We start from the raw sequence: 16252 nt of genomic DNA, 5'->3' as shown, positions 1-16252 counted from the left end.
ACTAAAGATTGTTCAAATTATCGAACAGTGGCACTCATTTCACATGCCAGTAAGGTAATGCTCAAGATCCTGCATGGTAGACTTCAGCAATTCATGGAGCGAGTGTAATGATTGCCTATTCCAATAAAAGGAGTCTCATCAGTAGTTACTAGAGAAAACTAATTTATTGAATGAATAGTATGCAAAGTACGAAGAAAGCTGAGAATGAGCAAAAGCGCGCCAATTACAAACTTAAAAAGCCTTGCTCCCATTGCAAACCCTCCCCTCAGGCTAGCATAGCAACCACCCACCCCAGACGCTAGCAACCGTTAGAATCGGCCTGAGAAAGTAACCTTGAACAGCAGAGATAACCCAAACATACATTCCAGAAGATCACAAGTCAGCACAAAGGAAATTTACCAGCGTGGCCAGGGAGGCACGCAACTGCAGATATGACATGTGAAACGTTACGAGGAACCATAAACATCGGAATGGGAACATGACATACTGCCCCCCCACAAAGAAAAAAAACTTAATTGTTAAGGCGCGGGTTTATCAGGGTAAGCAGCGTGAAACTGAGCAACCAAGTGGGGAGAGCGCACATGCCGTGCAGCGACCCACTCCGGATGAGGGAAATGCTTCCATCGAATGAGATATTGCAGAGTGGAATGGAAACGTCTAGAGTCTAATATTTCCTTGACTTCGAAATGTTGTTGACCATCAATCATTATGGGGGGAGGTGCAGCCGGCTCAGGATGCCAATAGGTAGACTCCACGAAGGGTTTAAGCAAACTGCAATGAAAAACAGGGTGTAAGCCCTTGAGATTGTGAGGTAAGTCCAACTTAAAGGTAACAGGATTAATCTGAGCAACAGTAGGAAATGGACCTATGAACTTGGGCGCCAGTTTTTTGGATGGTTGAGGGGATTTGATGTATTTGGTGGAAAGGTATACTCTATCCCCTATTTGAAAAACAGGTTGTGGTGCCCTTTTTTCGTTGGCATGTTGTTGATAAGTGGCTTGAGCATCGGCTAAAGCTTGCTGTATTTTTGGCCAGGAATCTGCCAACTGTGAGGCCCAATCTGTCGGGGAGGTGGGTGAGGTAGATGGTGGAGGCAATTCAGGAATAGGGACAAAGTCATGCCCGAACACAGTACAGAAGGGCACTGCCCCAGTACTTTGATGCACAGCATTATTGTAAGCAACTTCAGCAAATGGCAGGAGGTCTACCCAGTTGTCTTGTTGATAATTAACAAAAGCACGTAAATATTGCTCCAACGTGGCATTAACAGCCTCAGTATTTCCATCTGTCTGAGGATGGAAAGCCGTGGATAACGCCTGTTTAGTGCCCAATAGCTTCATAAATTCCCGCCAAAAGCGTGAAGTAAATTGTGTTCCTCTGTCGGTCACCAAGCGGGCGGGGCTACCGTGTAATCTGTACACGTGAACTAGAAAGAGGCGTGCCAGCTGTTGTGCAGATGGTAGAGACGCACAAGGGACGAAATGAGCTTGCTTCGAGAAAAAATCCTTAACAACCCAAATGACAGTCTTTCTCTGGCTAGGAGGTAGATCCACAATAAAGTCCATAGAGATTTCCTCCCAGGGGTGGGAGGGATTGGCCACTGGCTGCATAAAGCCCTGAGGTTCCCCCCCTTTTCGTTTTGCAGTAGCACAGACAGGGCAAGACTTCACATAGGCTTTCACATCTCGCCGCAGGGTTGGCCACCAGAACTGTCGGCGCACTAGATGAATAGTTTTTGTAAAGCCAAAATGCCCAGCTGTTTTATCGTCATGAGACCTGAACAGCACGGTTTTGCGCAAGGTTACAGGCACATAGAGGTGATCATCTTTCCATGCCAAACCTTGCTTCAAAGTAACCTCGCCCTGGTTGTTTTGCAACCAAGTATCCGATTTCAACTCTGCCAGAAGCTTTTGTTGCAAATCTGCAGGAACGGATACATGTATCGCGCTAGGACCGGTAGAAGTGTCAGGTTGCTGCGCTCACGTCTGTAATGGTTGCCGGTTGGGGAGCCCGCTTCCGATCAGCATATAGTTTATAATCTGCTTGTGCATCTGCCAATGCCTTTTGAATCATTGGCCAGGAGTCAGCCAGTTGTGTTGTCCAATCATCTGGAGTGACTGCACCAGCCGGAGGTTGTGGTAGATCAGAGATAGGTACAAAGTCTTTACCCAGGGCTACCCGAAAGGGGGTTTGGCCAGTGCTTTGATGCACTGCATTGTTGTAAGCCACTTCAGCAAATGGTAGGAGGTCTACCCAATTGTCCTGCTGGTAATTCACAAAAGCTCGAAGGTACTGTTCTAGAGTCGAGTTAAGCGCCTCAGTGGCCCCGTCCGTCTGAGGATGCCAAGCCGTGGATAGGGCTTGTTTCGTGCCCAACAGCTTGAGAAATGCCCGCCAAAATTGCGAGGTAAATTGTGTACCTCTGTCCGAAATTAAGCGGGAGGGACATCCGTGTAACCTGTACACGTGTACAAGGAATAGGCGCGCCAATTGACGGGCCGACGGAATGGACACGCAAGGGATGAAGTGAGCCTGTTTGGAGAAATAGTCTTTGACCACCCAAATGACCGTTTTGCGTTGGCTGGGCGGGAGCTCGACAATAAAGTCCATGGAGATTTCCTCCCAAGGGGAAGAAGGGGCTGCCACCGGTTGCAGCAGTCCTTGGGGCTTGCCCACCTTGCGCTTGGACATTGCACAAACAGTGCAGGAGGAAATGTAGTCTTTGACATCTTTACGTAATGTGGGCCACCAGAATTGCCTCCGAACGAGGTGCAAGGTTTTTACAAACCCGAAGTGACCTGCAAGTTTGTCATCGTGTGAACGGAGTAAGACATCTTTTCTGAGGCTTTCAGGGACGTAGAGGCGGTCGGATTTCCAAGCAAAGCCTCTGTCAAAAGTAACATTGTCTTTATTTGCAAGCAACCAAGTATCCGTTTTCAGTTCTTTTAGAAACTTTTGTTGCAACTGGGAGGGAATTGACAAAGGACTTGGCTGAACAGCGCTTGTAGTGGGCGGCTGCTGCGCGCGCGTCTGGCTTCGCGTCACAGCCTGCATGCCCAATTGGGGCGCCGTCCATAGGGTGCTTACCACATCTGGCGCTGCCCCAGAGTCCTGAGGCTGCCTTCAGCCAAGAAGTTCTTTTTCCCTGGAATAAATTTAAACTGAAAATTGAATCGGTTGAAAAATTGAGCCCAACGAACTTGTTTGGGGCTCAGTTTTCGAGGGGTACTAAGAGCCTCCAAGTTTTTATGGTCAGTCCATACTTCAAAGGGATGATTTGCCCCTTCTAACAGATGCCTCCAAGCTTCTAATGCAGCTTTTACTGCAAATGCCTCCTTCTCCCAAACATGCCAACGCCTTTCAGTCTCAGAGAATTTGCGGGATAAGTAGGCACAGGGCTTGAGGCATCCCGCCTCATCCTTCTGCATCAACAATGCCCCAATAGAATAATCGGAAGCATCTGCCTGTACAACAAACGGCTTGGAGGGATCAGGATGCTGTAAAATTGGCTCTTTGACAAAAGCTGCTTTCAAGCGCTCAAAGGCCGTTTGACAAGCAGGCGTCCACCTCAACAGCGCTCCGGGATTCTTGACTCTCCTAGTGTCTCCCACCCCTTTGGTTCGCAGGAGCTCCGTTAGGGGCAAGGCAATCTCAGCGAATCCCCTTATGAACAATCTGTAATAGTTGCTGAACCCCAAGAAACTTTGAAGTTGCCTGCGGGTGCGGGGACTCTCCCAGTCCATGATAGCCTGCACCTTGGCAGGATCCATTTCTATGCCTTTATCAGAAATTCTATACCCCAAGTAGTCAATTTGGGTCTGATGAAAGGCACATTTCGACAGCTTAGCATACAATTCAGCCGATCTGAGTTTACACAATACTTGCTTTACCAGAGCCACATGCTCTTTCATGGTTTCAGTATAAATCAATACATCATCCAAATACACAAGTACACCTTTGAACAGATGTTCATGCAAAACCTCATTGATTAATTGCATAAATACCCCAGGGGCCCCAGCCAACCCAAACGGCAACACCTTATACTGGAAAGCTCCCAACGGGCAATTGAATGCGGTTTTCCACTCATCCCCCTCCTTGATCCGTACACGATAGTAGGCTTCTCTTAAATCCAGTTTAGAGAAGATCTTGCCCTTGGCCAGATGTGACAACATGTCCTTTATCAATGGCAAGGGATATTTGTTGGAAATTGAGACGGCATTTAATCCGCGGAAATCCGTACAAAGTCTCAATGTTCCGTCCTTTTTTGGGCGAAAAAGAACCGGCGCCCCCACGGGTGAATTTGCCGGCTCAATAAATCCGCGCGCCAGGTTTTTGTCCACAAATTCCCTCAACAGAGTTAGTTCCTTCTGAGTCATGGAATAAATTTTTGGTTTAGGCAATTGGGTGTTGGGCAACAGTTCTATGGCACAGTCCGTCTTTCGATGGGGGGGCAACTGATCGGCTTCCTTTTCACCGAATACTTCAGCAAACATCCAGTACTCGGCCGGCAAGCCTTCCAGAGGAGAGGCCGGGTAAGGCGGAGTCGCAGCTGCCGCAACCCCCACCATCTCCTCTGGGGCACCCTTCCCCTCGGCCGCTTGATAAAACCCATCCCTAAACGTGATAGTTCGGTAGACCCAGTTTATGTGGGGGTTTTGCTGCACCAACCAGGGTACCCCCAACACCACCAATGGCCCCCCAACCGGAGCCACCACAAAAGACAGCTTTTCCTGGTGACTGCCCAGTTGCAAGGCTACATGCCCTGTAAAATGGGTGACCGGTTGGCCCCCTGCCACGGACCCATCCAGCTGAGTAAAAGCGATGGGTCGCTGTAAAGGGAACGTGGGGAGCTCCAAAGCCGCCACCACGTCGGGGTGCATAAGACAGCGGGAACACCCCGAATCAATCATGGCCCATACTTCCACAGTCTTGGATTGGGAGCCCAATTTCAATTTCACCATGAGTATGCGGTAAGTGCCACTCACCGATGGAGGCTCGCGCCCATCCTCTACCACCTGCCCAGCGGCGCCCTTTAGAGCAGGTGGCTGGCGTTTCCCGCCGGCTGCGGGATTTCGGTCTCCCCCTCAATTTCGAAGAACATCACATCGTCTCCCTCGGTTTCAGCCACCGCAGCTTTTTGCTTCCTCGGCAATGCAGGGGACTTTGCTGGCGGTTTTCCGGGCCGTTCCTCCACCTTTGCCTTCGGGCATGCTGCCACTCTATGCCCCTCCTTACCACATCTCAGGCACAAGCCTTTTGCGTACCGCTTCTCCCGCTCCTCGTCCCAGGGTCGTTGTCCCGGTTTTCCCCCGGTGGTCGATGGGCGGCTGGGCTTCACCTCCCGCCCCGACTTGGCGGTCCTCCGCTGGGCAAAGATCTCCTGGGCATGTTCAGCCCTCCCCGCCAGCAGGATCCACTCATACAGCGTGTATGGGTCGTCCCTCCCCAGGGACCAGCGCAGCACCTCTGTATTCAAGCCATCCTTGAAGAGCTCGATAATGGTGGCCTGGGACCAGTCATCCACCTTCCCAGCTAGCGCTTTAAACTCCAAAGCATAATCGGCCACTGATCTGAACCCCTGCTTGAGTTCCTTCAGGGCTCGCTTTGCTCTCTCCTTTGCTAAGGGGTCCTCGAAGTGTTGCTTCAACGCCCAGAGGAACTCCTCGAGACTGTCCAGTTCGGGCGCCTCCGACTGGCACATCTGGACATACCAGTCTGCCGCCCTCCCCTTCAGTTTGGTGGCAATGGTGATGATCCTTGCCTTTTCCGATTGGAAAGACGCCCCCCATTCTTCCATATAGGCTTTCGCGTTCGTCAGGAAGAACGAGAGTTTGGTCGGGTCCCCATCAAACTTGACAGGGAAGTCTCGCATGCCGCCTCCCCCCGCGCTGCGCCCCACCACCGGTGCTGCCGCGGCTTGTGTTCCCCTAGCTTGGGGCGGCACGGGGCCCCGGGGCGATCGCTCTGGTGATGCTGCGATTTCCATCCGGACCGACTGGTCCCCTTCGCGCCTCCGCACCACCCGTCGCCGTTCCGGGGACAGCCCCTGGGAAGAGGGGGTTGAATGCCTTTGGCTTGATTCTTCCCGGACCTCTCGCAACGAGGTCACATCCAAGCTCAGCTGTTTCAATATAGCCTCCAACGAATCCATTTTGGACTCCAACACTCGGATCCGATCCGGAGTGGGTGAGCCCTCCGTTGGCTGCACCTGCACCACGTTGGGGGACAATGGGTATCTCTGCCTCCAGGAGGGACCCCCCGCTGCCGTGGCATCTCCTTGGGTCGTATCCCAGGTGAGCAGCTCGCCCGGAGAATTTACGGTGGTCTCTGGGGCCGTTTTCAGCCCCCCGGCTTCACTCTCCGACTCGGAGCTCGCCTCCTCTCGGATGGCTGACAGCTCCCCACCTTGGGACGGTCGGCCGGACTGCCTCACGGTCGAGTCCGGTTCCCCTTCCTCCATCATCATGATGTCGGGTTCAGTCATCGCGGGCTCTCTCCCTCACAGGGTTAGACGCTTGTCTTTCCTGGACAGGGGCCAGCGGAGTTAGGAACTTAGGATTCTCAGCTTTATGTAATGGTTGCCCTAGCCCCAAATACTCAGACTCACAAGAGGCTGCTAAATGAAATCTGATTTATTTAGAGTACTAAAGGCAGATACAGAGAAAGCTGAGAATGAGCAAAAGCGCGCCAAATACAAACTTAAACCCTTGGTGCAAACATATCCCGCCTCCCTCGCAACAGTCCCGCCCGACACAGGTGCTAGCAATCGTCAGAGTTGCTAGCCTGGGAAAGTAACCTTGAGCGCAGTAGATAATACAAATACATTCCAAAGCAAAGCCAAAAGATAACCGTTCCCATCCTCCCGAGAAAGATGAAACACGCATCCAATTAATGACATGCGAAACGTTACGATGCATCAAAGACATTGAAACGGCGAACATGACAACGTCTGACTGCGAGTCACTGCTGCTAGTGCCATTTGGGAATCTGTCCAGAGGGTGCCCACCACATCTGGGGCTGCTCCCGAATCTTGGGGTTGCCGCAACAGTGCGTCAGCTAAAAAGTTTTTCTTTCCCGGAATGAATCTGAGTTTAAAATCAAAGCGACTAAAGTACTGAGCCCATCGCACTTGCTTAGGGCTGAGCTTGCGAGAGGCAGTAAGGGACTCCAAGTTTTTATGATCAGTCCACACTTCAAAAGGGTGTGCCGCCCCCTCCAATAGATGCCTCCAATTCTCCAAAGCGGCTTTAACCGCAAAAGCCTCCTTCTCCCAAACATGCCAGTGTCTCTCTGTCTCAGAGAATTTACGTGACAGATAAGCACAAGGCTTTAATTGTCCTTGCTCATCGCCTTGCAATAAGAGGGCACCAATAGAAAAGTCTGAGGCATCGACTTGCACCACAAATGGTCTGTCAGGATCAGGGTGTTGCAAGATTGGTTCAGAGGTAAACAGTCGCTTGAGTTGGTCAAACGCCTGTTGACAAGCAGGCGTCCATTTTAGGAGTGCCCCTGGATTCTTTGATTTGCGGGTGTCTCCCACACCCTTTGTTTTGAGTAATTCAGTCAGGGGTAAGGCAATCTCAGCAAAATTTTGTAAAAATGGACGATAGAAATTCACAAATCCGAGAAACGATTGTAGTTGTTTGCGTGTGCGTGGGGGTTCCCAGACCAAAATAGCCTCAATTTTGGCAGGATCCATTTCAATGCCTTTATCTGAAATCCTATACCCCAAATAATCAATTGTGTTTTATGAAATGCACATTTGGATAGCTTGGCATATAATTCAGCATTTCTCAATTTGGTTAGCACCTGCCTAACCAATTGCACATGTTCTTTCATGGTTTTTGAATATATTAACACATCATCTAAATAGACCAAAACCCCATTGAATAAGTGGTCATGCAAGACCTCATTTATCAATTGCATAAAAACCCCAGGTGCCCCAGCCAATCCAAACGGTAACACTTTATACTGAAAAGCCCCAAATGCACAATTAAAAGCTGTTTTCCATTCATCCCCCTCCCGAATGCGAATGCGATAATACGCCTCCCTTAAGTCCAATTTAGAGAAGATTCTCCCCCCCCCCCCGCCAAGTGGGCTAACATTTCCTTGATGACCGGGAGGGGTGATTTGTTTAATAGGGAGACTGCGTTTAACCCACGGAAAGCCATGCAGAGTCTTAAAGTTCCGTCTTTCTTTGATCTAAAGAGTACTGGAGCACCCACTGGTGAATTGGCTGGTTCTATGAAGCCCCGTTGTAAGTTTTTGTCTATGAATTCACGAAGAGTAGCCAATTCTTTTGGGGTCATTGCATATACCTTTGGTCTGGGCAACTTTGCATTGGGAAGAATTTCAATGGCACAGTCAGTTTTCCGATGAGGCGGCAGCCGATCCGCCTCCTTCTCCCCAGACACATCTGCAAAGTCCTGGTATTGGTCCGGTAGCCTTTCCAACGGTACAGCGAGGGTATGCAGCGTTGACACTGCTGCCCTCCCCACATTGCTATCCTCCTCCTCATCATGCCCAGGAGGGGCTTTATAGAAACCATCTGCAAAAGTAACAGTTTGGGGTACCCAGTTTATACTAGGGTTCTGTTGAACAAACCAAGGCATCCCCAGAATGACCAAGGGACCACCCACCGGTGCCACCACAAAGGGCAACTTTTCCCAGTGGCTACCCAGTTGCAAAGCCACTAACGCTGTAGACTGGGTGACCGGTTTTCCCCCCGATATAGATCCATCCAATTGGGTGAAAATCATGGGACGTTTCAACGGGAAGGTGGGTAACTCCAAAGCAGCTACTACATCAGGATGCATTAAGGAACATGAGTATCCCGAATCAATCACAGCCCATAGTTCCACAGTTTTTGTAGGGGGACCGAGCTTAAGTCCCACGGTCAACGTTGGGAAATTTCCACTCACCGAGACATGATCGCGCCCCTCATCTTCCACCTGCTCCTTGGCGCTTTTTAGAGCAGGTGGCTGGAGTTTTCCGCCGGTTGGGAGGCTTCTTTTTCGTCTTGCCCACCATAAAACAAGTCCACATCCTCCACCAGCTCGGCTACTGTCGCTTTCGGCTTCCTCGGTGCCACTGGTGATTTCCCCCCCGATCTGTCTCTCTGTTCCTCTGGTTTCCTGCGGGGACATGCAGCTGCCAGGTGCCCCTCCTTTCCACACCGCAGGCACAATCCTTTGGCAAAACGGCTTTCTTTTTCTTCTTGCCACGACCGTCTCACTGGTTTGCTAGCAGTAGCTGCTGGCCTTGTAGGTTTCCCCATCGCTTGTTGTTTGGGACCTCTTTTAGTTTGAGTATACTTAGCTTGGGCTTGCTCAACCTTCGCAGCAAATTGTATCCACTCATACAGCGTTGCTGGGTCGTCCCGTACAACTGCCCATCATAGTATATCTGGTCTTAGTCCATCTTTGAACATCTCTACAAGGGTGGTGGCAGACCAATCCTCTACTTTGCCGGAGAGTGCATGAAACACCAGCGCATAATCCGAGACTGATCTGGAGCCTTTTTCTCTGGCTAGAGGATCACCAAAATGCATTCTCATTGCCCACATGAAATCATCAATGCAATCCATTCTCATTCTCAGCTTTATGTAATGATTGCCTATTCCAATAAAAGGAGTCTCATCAGTAGTACTAGAGAAAACTAATTTATTGAATGACTAGTATGCAAAGTACGAAGAAAGCTGAGAATGAGCAAAAGCGCGCCAATTACAAACTTAAAAAGCCTTGCTCCTGTTGCAAACCCTCCCCTCAGGCTAGCATAGCAACCACCCACCCCAGACGCTAGCAACCGTTAGAATCGGCCTGAGAAAGTAACCTTGAACAGCAGAGATAACCCAAACATACATTCCAGAAGATCACAAGTCAGCACAAAGGAAATTTACCAGCGTGGCCAGGCAGGCACGCAACTGCAGATATGACATGTGAAACGTTACGAGGAACCATAAACATCGGAACGGGAACATGACAGCAAGAATTGCCAGATGTACAAGCTGGGTTTAGAAAAGGCAGAGGAACTAGGGACCAAATTGCCAATATCCACTGGATAATGGAAAAAGCCAGGGAGTTTCAGAAAAACATCTATTTCTGTTTTATTGACTGTGTGGACCATAACAAATTGTGGCAAGTTCTTAGTGGTATGGGGATACCAAGTCATCTTGTCTGCCTCCTGAGGAATCTCTATAACGACCAAGTAGCAACAGTAAGAACAGACCACGGAACAACGGACTGGTTTAAGATTGGGAAAGGAGTACGGCAGGGCTGTATACTCTCACCCTACCTATTCAACTTGTATGCAGAACACATCATGCGACAAGCTGGCCTTGAGGAATCCAAGGCTGGAGTTAAAATCGCTGGAAGGAACATTCACAATCTCAGATATGCAGATGATACCACTTTGATGGCTGAAAGTGAAGAGGAACTGAGGGGCCTTATGATGAAGGTGAGAGAAGAAAGTGCAAAAGCTGGCTTGCAGCTAAACCTGAAAAAAAACACAAAATTATGGCAACCAACTTGATTGATAACTGGCAAATAGAGGGATAACACATAGAGGCAGTGAAAACTTTGTATTCCTAGATGCAAAGATTACTGCTGATGCTGACTGCAGTCAGGAAATCAGAAGATGTTTAACCTTTGTATTCCTAGGTGCAAAGATTACTGCTGATGCTGACTGCAGTCAGGAAATCAGAAGATGTTTAACCTTTGTATTCCTAGGTGCAAAGATTACTGCTGATGCTGACTGCAGTCAGGAAATCAGAAGACATTTGCAATGACAAATCTCAATAAAACAGTTAAGAGCAGAGACATCACACTGACAGCAAAGGTCCACATTATAGCATTATTATTCCCAGTAGGAACACATGGCTGTGAGAGCTCGACTATAAGGAACGCTGAGAGAAAGAAGATCGATGCTTTTGAACTGTGGTGATGGAGAATAATTCTGAGACTGCAAGAAGATCAAATCTGTCGATCCTCCAGGAAATAAAGCCAGACTGCTCACTTGAGGGAAAGATATTAAAGGCAAAACTGAAGTACTTTGGCCACATAATGAGAAGACAGGACACCCTGGAAACGATGATGATGCTGGGGAGAGTGGAGGGCAAAAGGAAGAGGGGCCGACCAGGGGCAAGGTGAATGGATGATATTCTAGAGGTGACGGACTCGTCCCTGGGGGAGCTGGGGGTGTTGACGACCGACAGGAAGCTCTGGCGTGGACGGCTCTCTGAAGTCACGAAGAGTTGGAAGCAACTGAACAAATAAACAAGAAAACAGTACACTAGTTACTGGTGGGTGTCCAGATGGAACTGAAGGTGCTTCTTGTGATCTATAAAGCCCTTCATAGCAGATGGTCTTGAGACCTAGGGATCACCTCTTCCTCATTATTTCTGCCCACCCTGTAAGATCTGGCAGAACGGCCTAACTCTGGTTCCTATGTCTGAGGCAATGCCATTTGATGGGTCATAGGAAGTGTGCCTTCTTTGCTGCGCACCTGCCTTCTGGAAGAGCATCCTTCAGAAGATTCAGGTTGCCCCAATGATCCTGTCCTCCAAGCAGTCTCTGAAGACCTGGTTCTTCCTCCAGGTTCTAAGAGGAGAAGTGTTGTCTTGTATCCATTTCTGTAATGGCCCTACATGGATCTTTGGGGAGAAATTTTTAAATTCTTCATCAACGGCCTTGAAGTCTTCCATGGTTTTCATACAGTCAGTTCTACTGGGCAACAGGGAGTTCTAAAAACCAAAGGTTCTGGGAATGATCTAGGACAAGCAGGCAGTGATAGAAGGAGGCTTACTTTGGCTAACAATGAACTGAAGAAACAAAACCCATCTGTGGCTCTCCTAAACAGGTTCATTGGAAATACCTCCTTGTCCTAGCTGTAGCAGGACACAATGTTCCAGGACTTCAATGTGCTCCCTGCCTTATGCAATGACCAATCCATGAGAGAGCAATCATATTTTTCATGTATTCTGCAAGTATGCTATTGAAGAAGCTATAATTAGGTAGAACATATGCTGAATAAATGGGCCTTTAGGTGAATTACATTTCCATTGAACTCAAAGGGATGCATTTCTAAGCTGGAACGTAAAACAGCAGATAAACAGCAAGAACCAAAAAGAGACAGCATCACTTACCTGATTCAATGAGCTTGGCCGTAGGATGGCCCTCGGATTGATTGATACCTGGACTTCGGAGGACGCCTCTCTTTCTGTTCTTCCAACATTCACCCCAGCAGTAGACTTGTTGGGAAAAACTGCCCAGTGCATGATGTCAAAGTCAGTGGCAGGATCTCCATTCTCATCCAAATAAACACCATCCATGGAAAGACTGTAGATCTGGAACTTCCTCAGGGAAGGATGAAGCTACAAAGACATGGAAACCACCTCTGTTTAATGACTTTCACAAGAAACTATTGGCTGATATCATTACTGAATAACGACTCCCGGTTGTTTACAAGGATTCTGGCTGATAGATGGAAAATAATTTTGCAAGACTTTATTCATAAGGATCAATCTGGGTATTTACCCAAAAGACAGGCAAAGGACAACATTAGAAATGTATGGGATGTCTTGGCATATTTGGAGCAACATAATGAAAAACAAGCCACGTTGATTTTCTCAGAAGCAGAGAAGGCCTTTGACAATTTGAACTGGGCTTTCTTATTCAAAGTTTTGGAAGAGATGAACTTTGGAGAGAACTTTAGAAATAGGACTTATTTTTAGATCTGACAAAGCCCTGCGTGTTACAAAAGGAAACAAATCAGGGTTGCCCACTGTCTCCTCTCTTGCTTATTTTGCTTCTTGAAATACTGAATAGAGTTATAAGGCAAGATGAGAGGATTGATGGGAGGGAGGGAAGAAGGAAGGAAGGAAGGAAGGAAGGAAGGAAGGAAGGAAGGAAGGAAGGAAGGAAGGAAGGAAGGAAGGAAGGGGGGGAGGGAGGGAGGGAGGGAGGGAGGTAGTGGAGAACAACCTCAAAAGTGTTCCTTCCGACACAAAAGGATATTTGCTGACACTCCAGGGTGCCATGGTAGTCATGCCGTGAACAGGCAAAATCCAACCCGCTGAACAGCCACTTTGTGAGAGGGCTGCTGAGGCGTCCTGGTGCTGATGCTGGCCGTTGCTGAGGAAATGATGAGTAATCTCTAAAACCTCATCATTCAACACTGCAAGAGATGCCCCAAAGGCTGTTCTTGTTTGCCAATGGCCAGGAATTAGGACAGGAAAATCATTGCCTACTAAAAAGAAGGCACTGGAGAGCTCAACATCAGGTACACATCAAGATTTACCTAGAGAATCTCTGGGTTGGAGGCATGAAGAAGACATATGGTGGAAATGGATGACTGGATGTAGATATGATTCCACTGATAGGACGTCTCCCGCTTTGTAGAAATTGAAATGCTCCTTTTCCTCTCTCATCAGATTCAATGGACATTTTCTCATCAGAGACCCTCAGGGAAAATGGGACAACAGGAGAAGCAGAAATAGCATTTCTCCAGTCATGATGGAGATCCTGGCTAGGGTTGCCTCTCAGACAGGTGCCTCATCCTTAATCTCTGGGTGGATAATTAGGAGGAAAAATCTCTTACAAAAGGGCACAGCTATAGTGAGGATGGTCCAGCCTGGTAGCAGATCTGAAAGGGCAAGTTTTAATTTCAGTCTGGTATAGTCTGTGCGTAATCCAGTCCCACCCTCTGCTCTTAGCAGAGCAGGAAGTAGATACGGGCCAGCTTTTCTGGTTTTGCCTAAGAGAAGTCACCAAATCTTTGCCATGGTGATTTCCAAAATGACCTACAAGAATAGTGGTGAAATCCCATGGGCTTGGTTGACAAAAGAATAAATCACAATGCTTTTGATAATAATAAGGGGAATTGGGAGTCACTGTTGCAACTCAGGTGTGCAGCTGCAGGAAATAGTATGTTTGAGTCATGGACATGGTTCCAGCATGGCAGTCAATGAGAGAACAAGTCAGGGAAGTTTGATTGCCTTTTACTCCGGATTGATTTTAAAATTTTAAAAGTTGTAATAGTCTTAATATCTGCTGTGAGTCTTATTATGAATTATTCTGGACAGTGCTTAACGAGCCGATGGGCATATTGCAATTCCTCCTCGCCCTGCCCTGCTGTGGGTAAGGCCATCTTCCTAAATTCAGGTCAGACACCCCAGAATTGTTAATGTTTTCTACTACAGATTAAGGTTACTATGGTAACTAATCATTTTGGCCGGGTGAAGAGGTTGAATTCAACTGTCCCCTTTTGGAAAGTTAATTTTTGCACCTGGGAGAAAGAACTTGCCTGGACTTGTTTTAGTTTCTGTTTCCCTTCTGTGTAGGCATGTAGAGAGTTAAGCAGCTCTCACTGAGACCCTGCAAGAATGCAGAAGGTTTTAAATATGTTCTGCTTTCTGTAAATAAGATTATTTTATAGAAATGCCTGGATTGTGACTTTTCTGATCTCTCCTGGGCCAAAGGCTTTCCTAGCAATCTGCCAACAAGAATAGCCACATCCAGGGACTGAGATGTCATCCAGATGAATCATGGGGAACATCTCTTAGAAAGTCACCAGTTGAGTTCTGAAAAGGAGATGACCAGAAATCTTCATGTTCATAGTAAGGAGGTAGGATAGTAGTTCCCTGGATTTTGCTGCTTTGCTGTAGGTTTTGGACTTGATATCGCATTTTCTTTGATTTATATTACCTTGCATCTAATTTGCATAAAAGAAAACCAAAATGTAAGAACCAGTAGTTTGTTCTCCTAAAAGTGCTAGAAACAAATGTTCTCATGGAGATGATGTGCCTGATGATGATGTAATAATAAGCCGAGTTGACCGGTGTGAGAAGCTTCTGTGTAAAATTGAGGATTCTAGAAAGGTGGGGGCCTTCCCTTCGTTGGATGCATTCACACACAGACTGGGCAACCATCCGTCAGGGACGTGCTTTACTTTGGATGTCTGCCCTGAAAGGCTTCCCCCCCCCCCACTGCATAAATCCCATTCATACCTGAAATGGTCTTCAGCTCTTCCTCAGGACACGTTGATTTTGACCTATCCTGAGGACCCATCATCTGGCACTCTATTGTTTATAAGGATCCACATGGTTTCTTGGTAAACAGCATAGTGTGTCCCTAACTTGGGAAAACAGTAAGATTCCTTCCCATTCTTGGGCCCTCAAGAATAATGTCAGCCCTTTGACGCCGGCCAGATCGGGAAACAGACACCAGAAGATATGCCAGCCATTCAGTCTCTCTCCTTTGCTTCTCTAATACTAAGGAGGGTCTAAGGCAGGGCAGCCTTGAGTTTCATTCTCAGGCTGTCATGGCAAATTCCTGTTTTCCGAACCGTTGCTATGTGAGAGGTCCTTTTTTGGATGCTGGGACACAGCACAGCTTAGCTGAACACTTGTCACAATCCTGTATTTGAGCACAGACATTGCTTAATCATAGGCACTTGACCTGTTATGAGTAGGCTTAGCCACCTGAAGAAGACTTTGGGGCTCAGTCTGTACAGATGCCAAAGTCTTAAAGAGTGTATATTGGCATATAAGCCAGGCCTCTCTCTGAAGGTTTTTCCCTTGTTGAGGATTCTGTGCGGCCTCAACACGGGGGCAAAACAAAATGGCTGCCAAGCTCTGAGCTGAGCTCCAAGCTCTGCTCTTAAGCAAATTTGCTACTAAGCAGGCAAGATGAGCTCCGAAGCCAAGATCCTGAGAGGGATCAAGCTGAGATGGGTGGTGTATTATGGCTTGTGCCCTTGGCAGGTCCTCAGCAGCCCTCTTGCTTGGCTTTAGCCACTGCACTTGCTCAGTCATCACTCAGGGCTTCCAAGTCGGCTGGCCATCTCTTCCTCCTATCTCTTTCTCCCGCTCGCCACACACCCACTGGCCTGGCTCTCCCTTTTCTAGGTTGAGGGGGATGTCCGTGTGTCTTTCTGCATGTAGGTGTGTCGGTGTTCTAACCCTGTGGTTGTCAGCACATCCTTGAGGAAGCCAGGATGCAGCTATACTAGCGACTAGGGAAGGTCACTGTCTTGGGGCATCCAATGAATGGAAAGGAGGTCAAGAAGGAAAGGAGAAGGGAAACCAGGAGAATGTAGGTGAGATTTAACACAACACTTCCACCTCTTTCTTTTGCATCTCGCAAAATCCTAAATTTATTCTTTAGACTTTGGTCTGACCAAACGGGGACAGTGATTTGTGCTGGCTGCTCTTTCAGAGTTTTATCTCCAATCCTGACTGGAATCGTTGGAAATA

Source organism: Candoia aspera, chromosome 2 (assembly GCF_035149785.1).
Source record: "Candoia aspera isolate rCanAsp1 chromosome 2, rCanAsp1.hap2, whole genome shotgun sequence".
Classification (NCBI taxonomy): Eukaryota; Metazoa; Chordata; class Lepidosauria; order Squamata; family Boidae; genus Candoia; species Candoia aspera.
Note: the sequence above shows the minus strand (reverse complement) of the source record.